The sequence below is a fragment of the Mastomys coucha genome, unplaced genomic scaffold (assembly GCF_008632895.1).
Source record: "Mastomys coucha isolate ucsf_1 unplaced genomic scaffold, UCSF_Mcou_1 pScaffold20, whole genome shotgun sequence".
Taxonomy (NCBI): Eukaryota; Metazoa; Chordata; class Mammalia; order Rodentia; family Muridae; genus Mastomys; species Mastomys coucha.
The window spans coordinates 122128082-122137062 of NW_022196903.1; the positions used below are offsets into that span (position 1 = coordinate 122128082).

The 8981-nt window shown below is 45.1% G+C and overlaps 1 pseudogene; it reads left to right on the plus strand.

Moving 5' to 3' along the window:
* The first annotated feature begins 820 nt into the window (after positions 1-820).
* On the plus strand, positions 821-8646 carry LOC116100010 (annotated as a pseudogene).
* Positions 8647-8981: the final 335 nt, after the last annotated feature.

Sequence of the window (8981 nt, forward strand, 5' to 3'; positions counted from 1 at the left end):
TTAATATAAGATGGCTTTTAAACTTAAGATGGAGGCAGGGTGGTTCTTCATATAGTTCAGTCCATGTTTAAATTCCCTTTTCTATCTTGTGATTCTGTTTCTCTGAGAGGTAAAGAATTTCATGTTGAGTGGATGTTCCACTCAAAAGGGTGAAATTACACAAGCAGTTTGATAAATGGGATCCGGTCATAAGTGGGCTTGTTTGGAACTGTTTCATATTGAAAACAGCAATTCTTCCTCTTTAGTTTCAATTTCAATCTTTCTGTTGTTGAGACTCAGCACAGAGATGAATGCTGCAGAGGCTGCCAAGGCTTGTTGAAGACAGAGCTCATTTCCACAGACCTCCTGTAGGAAGGAGAAACTGATATGTATTTATTGAAATCGGAATCAAACTAAAAAGGCAGAGATGAGCTTTGTGGAGAAGACCCTGATGAATATTAGTTTGTTATGGCAAATCTCTGTAGAAGAGGAGATGCTCGGAGGCCTCAGGTTTTATTAGTTACTCTATTGAAGTAATACTCTATGTAATAGTTAAATATAACTTGGGCAAGAAAAATGAACAATGAATTAATTACAAGGTCTGAGCCATAGGTTTTGTTTGTTCAGTGAATAAAGTAAAGCCATGACAATTCCAAGGTATGTATATGGGGGAGGTTTTTTATTGTAGATATGTGGGAGAGTACAGTCAGAGGCATCTAGAAGAGTCTACAGCAGGGAAGGAAACTAGCTGATTGAGTGTGGCTAGCATATTCAGCTTGGCCATGAAAGATGAGAGAGGGAAGGAGAAAGAGAGGGAGACAAAAGAGAGAGCATGGCTAAAATGGCAGTGTTGTGTAAGGGTGAGAGGCTGAGGGATGTGACCTCCTCCAGCCTCAAGTGGGCTGAACCAGACCTTGTTCTTGCCACAAGTCAGCTAGCCCACTTGGGTGGAGTTTCCTGAGATAAAGAAAACCCTTTTGTTCTGTCACTTCTCTGCCTCTCCCAAAGTTCCTGCTAGGAGCCATGCCCTGCTGAGCTGCTTCACCTGCCTTCCAGACTGAACAACAAAATGCTAATTAGTCCACAAGATCCTGGCTTACTGGGGGATGGGTTTCCCTGCCTATATATTTCTCAGATTAAAAAATACACATGAGACCTTGATTAGGAACCTTGACTTGGTCTGGTTATTTCCCTTGCAGTCTGATTCCCCTATTTCCCCCCAGACTCCTGCCTCTCTTTCAGGAACCTGGCTTGCATAGCTGCTGGTAGCTACAAGTGGCACCTGAGAATGTGGGGCTTGAGAATTGACAGAGGGCAGCATTGTCTCAGGCTGAACTCTGCAGAAAACAGAAGAAAATGGTATACTATCCTGCCCAGTAAGCAACTTATACTATTGATGCTAGTGCTAGCCTTAATTTCATCTTTTGGAAGTGTTTCTGTAGGTGCAGGAGGATACTGGCTAGGTTGGGACTGGCGCTGACCCGGTGCTAATCTTGCTTAGGGATTGACAGTGATGATGGGATCAGAAACCTCCAAGCAGGCAATTGTCTGCAGCCTTGAAGAGCTGCTTCAGGCAAGAGGGAAAAGGATGGAAGAACATTTATTAGAGGATCTCTCAGATCAGATAGATTCTTGCTGCCCATGGTTTCAAGAAGTAAGAACTTTAAATAGGAGAACCTGGGAGAGAATTGGAGAAGCTCTAAGAAACACCAAGGCAGATTAATTCACCCTCTGCCTCTGGGCACTCATAAAAGTTATCATTGATAAAGAGAGCTCACAGGTATCAGATATTGTCCAGGGAGAGCTTGTAGAATTTAAGGAAGAATGCCTGCCAGGAAGGGCTCCCTCAGAAAGGGGCCCTCTCAACCCTAAATTAAGAAGTTATAAGGATTCTAATGATGAGCTAACTTTAGACAAGAAAGCTCATTCAGAAAAAGGAGCAGCTAAATGACAAGGAGTGGCCTCCTTGCACACCTTTTGCTCCACCTATGGCTTCTACTGCAGGAGATGCTACCCAGATGGACATGCAGCTAAGTAAATTAGAGTTTGAAATTAAGTTGCAGAAATTGACTAATGAGCTACCAGAACTAAAAACAGTGTCAAGTAAAAAGAACAGCTACTTTGAGGCATATCAATCCGATGGAAAGAGCTGTAAGTAAGACTCTAAGGTGCTGGATTTCCCTATTCTTGAGGTAATTGATCAACAAAACAATAGAGTCAGACAATATCAAACTTTAGAGTTCAAGCATGAAGGCAATGTTAATCAGTTTGGGTTTCCTGCTGGAGTGTATGCTCAGGTTGCAATGGCTGCCTGCTGGGCTTGGAATCAGTTACCAATGAAAGGTGATCTCAGTGGAAGTTTAGTCATATCATGAGGCAGTGGCCCATATGATGGTACTTGGAAAGAAGCAGGCACTGACTTATTTTGGCAAGGAGCCAGACATCATTATTCAGCCTTTTACTGTAGATCAAGATGCCTGGCTGAAACAGCATAGTACAGATTGATTGCTTGCTCAGGTAGGACTTGAAGGAACTATAGATAATCATTCTCCTCAAGATAAGGTAATATTTCCTAACATGACATCTTTACCACCTCTGTCTAATGCTCTTTTGAGGTTGGTATCTTATGAATAATCAACAGGCAATCATAGAGAATCCTGGCCTCTTAGCTCAGTTAGTAGAACTGACTGTGGTATTAAATGTTTTTCACACTGAGAATGACACTTTTAATCTTTTTACTGATAGTTTATATGTGGCCCAGCTGTTCCTTTATTAGAAACATGTGGTACATTTATTTTAATATGGCAGCAGAATCTTTTTCACAATTGCAAAATGTCATTCTTGCTCAAAAAAAAAAAAAATCCATTTTATATCGGTCATATACAAGCTCATTCTGGTCTTCCTGGACCTTTAGCTGCAGGCAATGATTGCATTGACAGAGCTCTAATAGGAGAAGCCTTAGTTTCAGATCCTGTTGCATTGGCTAGACATGATCATGACAAATTTCATCTTTCTAGCCATACCTTAAGGCTTTGATATAAGATCACCAAAGAGCAGGCAAGAATGATTGTAAAATAATACCCTAACTGTGTTACATTATCTCCAGTTCCGCATTTAGGAGTCAATCCATAAGGCCTTATGCCTAATCATATTTGACAAGTGGATATAACTCATTATGCAGAATTTGGAAAGCTTAAATATATACATGTTTGTATTGACACTTGTTCAGGATTCCTTTCTGCTTCTCTACATACAGCAGAAGCCTTTAGAAATGTAATTTATCATTGTTTACAAGCCTTTAATGCTATGGGATTACCTAAAGTCATTAAGACAGATAATGGACCAGCCTATACTGGCAAAAATTTTGTATCATTTTGGAAAGAATTTGGTATTGAACATAAAACTGGAATCCCTTATAACCCAATGGGACAAGGAATTGTTGAACATGCACACCATACTCTGAAAAATTGGCTTGTGAAAACAGAAAGAGGAGAATTATACCCTCCCAAGTCACCAAAATCACATCTTGCTTTTGTCTTATTTGTTTTAAAGTTTTTTGCAGACTGATGCTAAAGGCCAGTCTGCCACGGATCCACACTGGCATCCACACACTTCCAGTTCTTATGCCATAGTGAAATGGTGAGATCCACTTATTAACACGTGGAATGGTCCAGACCCTGTTTTAATATGGGGAAGAGACTCCATTTGTGTCTTCTCACAAAAAGAAGACAGAGCAGGATGGCTGCCTGAAAGATTGGTTCCTCAAGTGGATGCAGGTCCAGAGTCCTTTTAGTAAATATGTTTTCATCTAAAACAATGGCTAAAATCTTTTTAGCCAGCAAAATAGCCTCCAGTAATTTCCTGAGAGTTAACAGTTCCTTTGTGATTCTCAGACCCACTTCCCCCACACCTGGAGGCCAGACCTTGAGTCTGAGCATTGTTGATTTGCACCTGAATTGAGTGCCTGGGACATCCTCACAGATAATGTTAAGCTTGTTGCTTTCAAACTTTTGATCTTGTATTTCAAGCAGGTTTGTTACAGACATGCAGACTTGACTTCAGAGAGGCTCTAACATGGCAGTTATTCATCATGATGAAGAAAAGCATTAAGTGCATATTGTGGCTTTGGTCTGTATGGGAAAAAGGTGTGCTAAGACAGGCCACTGGATCTATGGCTCTCATCAACTTAAGACAGAGTCATGTGCCAAGAAGCCATGTTTATTAATAATAAACACTAAAAGGCCCTGTTTCTGCAAATAAACACAAACAAGCTGCACGTAATTTCCAAGATGGGTAAGAGAGAGATCAGTAGATCCTGTCCTAAGACAGATAGGGCCGCCAGCCATTATAATTCCCAGAAAGGACTATGGTGCTTAATTGTGACCTCTCCCAGCCTCAACTGGGCTGAACCAGACCTTGTCCTTGCCACAAAGCAGCTAGCCCACTTGGGTGGAGTTTCCTGAGGTAAAAAAAGCCCTTTTGTTCTGCTGTTTCTCTTCCTCTCCGGAAGTTCCTGCTAGGAGCCACGCCCTGCCGAGCTGCTTCACCTGCCTTCCAGATTGAACAGCAAGATGCTAATTAGGCCACAAGATCCTGGCTTACTGGGGGATGGGTTTCCCTGCCTGTTTATTTCTTAGATTCAAAAATACACATGGGACCTTGATCAGGAACCTTGACTTGGTCTGGTTATTTCTCTTGCAGTCCGATTCCCCTGTTTTTCCCCTGGCCCCTGCTTCTCTTTCATGAACCCAGCTTGTGTAGCTGCTGGCAGCTACAGAGGAAAACAAGGTTAATGAGCTGGAGAAGTCTAGGGCAGGGGTAAGGGTAAGAAGAACTGTGAGGCATCACAGGTACTAAGTGAGCCTGGAGGCCAGCTTGCATTTTGTTATGATAATAGGCATGAAAGTCAGCCATTTGCCCTTGGTTTCTTTTTGACCTGACAGGTGGTTTATTTAGGTTTGGGATTTTGTTTTGATATTTTCTTTTTTCTTTTTCTTTTTTCTTTTTCTTTTTCCTTTTTTGGCTTGTTTTTAGTGTGTGTGTGTGTGTGTGTGTGTGTGTTTAGCTTCCTAGTTCACTCTGTGTCTGGTAATAAGCACTCTGGTGAATCACAGGAAGTTGTTTTAGACCATGCTTCTTATGTCTCAGAGTGAAGGAAACTCTGACAGCACAGTTTTCAATATGCACAGCTAAGGAAGTTATCTGTGGTACTGGGGCTTGTGTTTTGAAGATCCACAATGCTTCAAAAGAAAGGGGTTAGGTGAGATGCAGTGTAAACCTGGACACCTAGAAATACCAACAAATCTTCTGACATTTTAGGTTTATAGCAAATTATGGAAATGAAGAATTCGTGTGGGAGTTCTGTTTTAATCTTTTGAAGGAAATCTGTCTTCTGTGGTTTGAAAACTGTCTGTTTCAGTGTTTTTTTTCTTCATTTCTTCTCTCTTTCCTTTCTTTAATTCCTGTTTACTTGCTTGTTTATTTTAGCAAAAGAATAGTGTGTATCCTGGGAAACAATTTTCATACATAGCAGAAAAGCAAGTTTGTGAGGAATGTAAATGTTTTTTACTTAAGCCAAATATACCCATAACTGAAACAATTTTCTTTCTTTTCCCTTGCAACAACCCCAAGTTCTTTGAGAGAAGGTAGCTCAGTTTGAGACTTCATCTCATCATTTTATCTGGTTTTATATATACTTGAGATTTTCCATTATAAACACCTAGCTTTAGCATTTTGTCTAAGCTCTGCCCCACCATTACCTGGCAATGGTATGCCAGTATACCAGGTATTCCTGACTCACTATAAAAGGGGCTGCTTGCCCCCTTCATTCTTTCTCCTGCTCTGTCCTCTCACCCTTTCCCTTCTTCTCCCATTCCCCTTCCCCCTCTCTGCCAAGGTGCTCATGGACACAGCCTCTACTCCTCTACTCTCTCTCTTTCTGCCTTTCTCTGTCTCTACTATCCTCTCAAATCCATTTCTCATGCCCTGAATAAACTTTATTCTATACTATACTGTTGTGTGACTAGTCCCTTAGGGGGAAGGGATACCTCAGCATGGGTCTGCAGAGCCACCCCTTTCCCCCATACCTAACTACACCTCCAGGAAACATATTCCCTCTTGCTTTATCTTTTAATAAAACACAACATTTGATGCTGAAACTTGGATTTAGAAACTCTGCAGGTTTGAATCCTCCCTGCTACCACATAGAGAGCCAGTGCTTGCTAGCCCAAACTTTAGACAACTTGAAAGCCCCCTACCCCTGAAAGACCCCCAGAACTTGGGAGGTCCTTACTCAAGTCTTGGGATGACGCGACCACCCAATGACTCACGAGAGACCGAACTTGCTGCAATCACATGAGGTTTATTGGGGATACTGGTACCGGGGTGGATCTCGTGACCTTGCCAGCCAGAGGAGTTCGACCCTGGGGTCGATCTCACAACCATGCTGGCCATCGGAGTTCGACCCCGGACACGAGAAGTGAGTGGTATTTAAGGGAAAATCTACAAGCTGGGGGCGGGGAGAGTGTTACCAAGGAAACATGACAAAAACAGTGGAAAATTTCAGAGGGACCCAACCCAAGTTATTCAGTTAGGGAGGGAAATATATTAATTTTAAGAATGTAATCTTCATCTACCAGTCAACAGGGTGGAGAGTCTCATAACCCAGTAGACCTTCATTCCTAGTTCCGCCCTCATTGTGGATCATTCAGGAGGGGCAGGTATTGGGAACCAGAGCCCTGAGGCTCTGAGTTAGCCAGGTTCCTGGAACTACCTATTTCTCATTTTTTGGCTTGATACAGAGGTTTTCCATGCCCCCTTTTAGGTAAAGGCTACACATTATACATACATTTCTATTAAATGCCCTCATTTTAAATTCTAAGATTCTCTAGCCTTTCATGACCACCTGACAGGTGATCCCCTGGCTCTTGAGTTCAGCAAGCCTACCATGGACCTGGCCAGCCCCAAGTCGGTGCCCACCGCACCTGCTATGCTGCCCAGCTTCAGCACCTTCATGGACAGGTACACTGGAGAGTTTGACACCTTCCTATACCAGCTGCTGGGGACAACCCAGTCGTGTTCCTCGGCTTGTTCCTCGGCCTCCTCCATGTCTTCTTTCTTATCCTCGGCCACCTCCCCCTCTTTGGCTTCCTTCAAGTTGGAGGACTTTCAGGTGTACGGCTGCTACCCTGGCACCCTGAGTGGCCCATTAGATGAGACCCTATCCTCCAGCGGCTCTGATTACTATGGCAGTCCCTGCTCAGCCCCTTCCCCGTCTACACCCAACTTCCAGCCATCTCAGCTTTCTCCCTGGGATGGCTCATTTGGCCACTTTTCCCCCAGCCAGACTTACGAAGGCCTTCGGGCATGGACAGAGCAGTTGCCTAAGGCTTCTGGGCCTCCACCACCTCCAACCTTCTTCTCCTTCAGTCCTCCCACTGGCCCCAGCCCCAGCCTGACCCAGAGTTCCCTCAAGTTGTTCCCACCATCAGCCACCCACCAGCTTAGGGAAGGAGAGAGCTATTCCATGCCAGCGGCTTTCCTGGGCTTGGCACCCACCTCTTCAAACCGTGACACTTCTGGCATTCTGGATGCACCTGTGACCTTCACCAAGGTCTGGAGTGGGGCTTCGAGTGGCAGTGAGGGCCGCGTGCTGTCTGTGGAGACAACGCTTCATGTCAGCATTATGAGATCTGCACCTGTGAGGGCTGCAAGGGCTTCTTCAAGTGCACAGTACAGAAAAATGCCAAGTACGTCTGCCTGGCAGACAAGGACTGCCCTGTGGACAAGAGGCGGTGGAATCGCTGCCAGTTATGTCGCTTCCAAAAGTGCCTGGCTGTGGGCATGGTGAAGGAAGTTTTCCAGACAGACAGCCTAAAGGGGCGGTGGGGTCGGCTACCTTCAAAACCCAAGCAGTCCCCCACCCCCACCCCCCACACCTCCCCTACCAATCTCCTCACTTCCCTCATTCGAGCACACTTGGACTCCGGGCCTAGCACTGCCAAGTTGGACTATTCCAAGTTTCAGGAACTGGTGCTGCCCTGCTTTGGGAAGGAAGATGCTGGTGACACACAACAATTTTATGACTTGCTTCGCTGGTTCCTTGGACGTTATCCGGAAGTGGCAGAAAAGATCCTTGGCTTCACTGAGCTTTCCCCAGGAGACCAAGACCTGTTGCTAGAGTCTGCTTTCCTGGAGCTCTTCATCCTCTGCCTGGCCCACCAATCTAAGCCTGGTGAGGAGAAGCTCATCTTCTGCTCCGGCCTGGTGATACACCGGCTACAATGTGCCCATGGCTTTGGCGACTGGATTGACAACATCTTAGCCTTCTCACGGTCCCTGCACAGCTTGGGTGTTGATGTTCCTGCCTTTGCCTGCCTGGCTGCTCTGGTCCTCATTACTGATCGACATGGGCTTCAGGACCCTAGGTGGGTGGAGGAGCTGCAGAACCGCATTGCTAGCTGTCTGAAGGAGCACATGGCTACTGTGGCAGGAGACCCACAGCCGGCCAGCTGCCTGTCATGTCTACTGGGAAAACTGCCTGAGCTTCAGACCCTGTGCACCCAAGGCCTGCAGCGCATCTTTTGCCTCAAGCTAGAGGACTTGGTCCCCCCCCCCACACACACACCTATTGTGGACAAGATCTTTATGGACACATTGTCTTTCTGATCCCTGCCCTGAACACAGGTGCGCACACGTGCATGCTCTTCTGTCATCTATGTGCCTTTAAGCCCGTAGCCCACAGACCCCCAGACCTCCCCACCCCCAGACTGTTTTTGAGCTAAGACTGGTGTACCTCCTCACTCCAGAAGATGGACAGAGAGGCTCAAGACCTGGGGGAGGGTATGTATTCACGGAGGTGACCCCACTATTTGTCTTATCCCTCCAGCTCAATCCTGGCCTTCGTGTGCTTTTGTAAGATAAACCATTTTTAACACATACCACTCTGCTGGAAATAAGCTGCCGCTATTGTAAATACAGAAAGGAAGAGGTTGAGGTGGGGG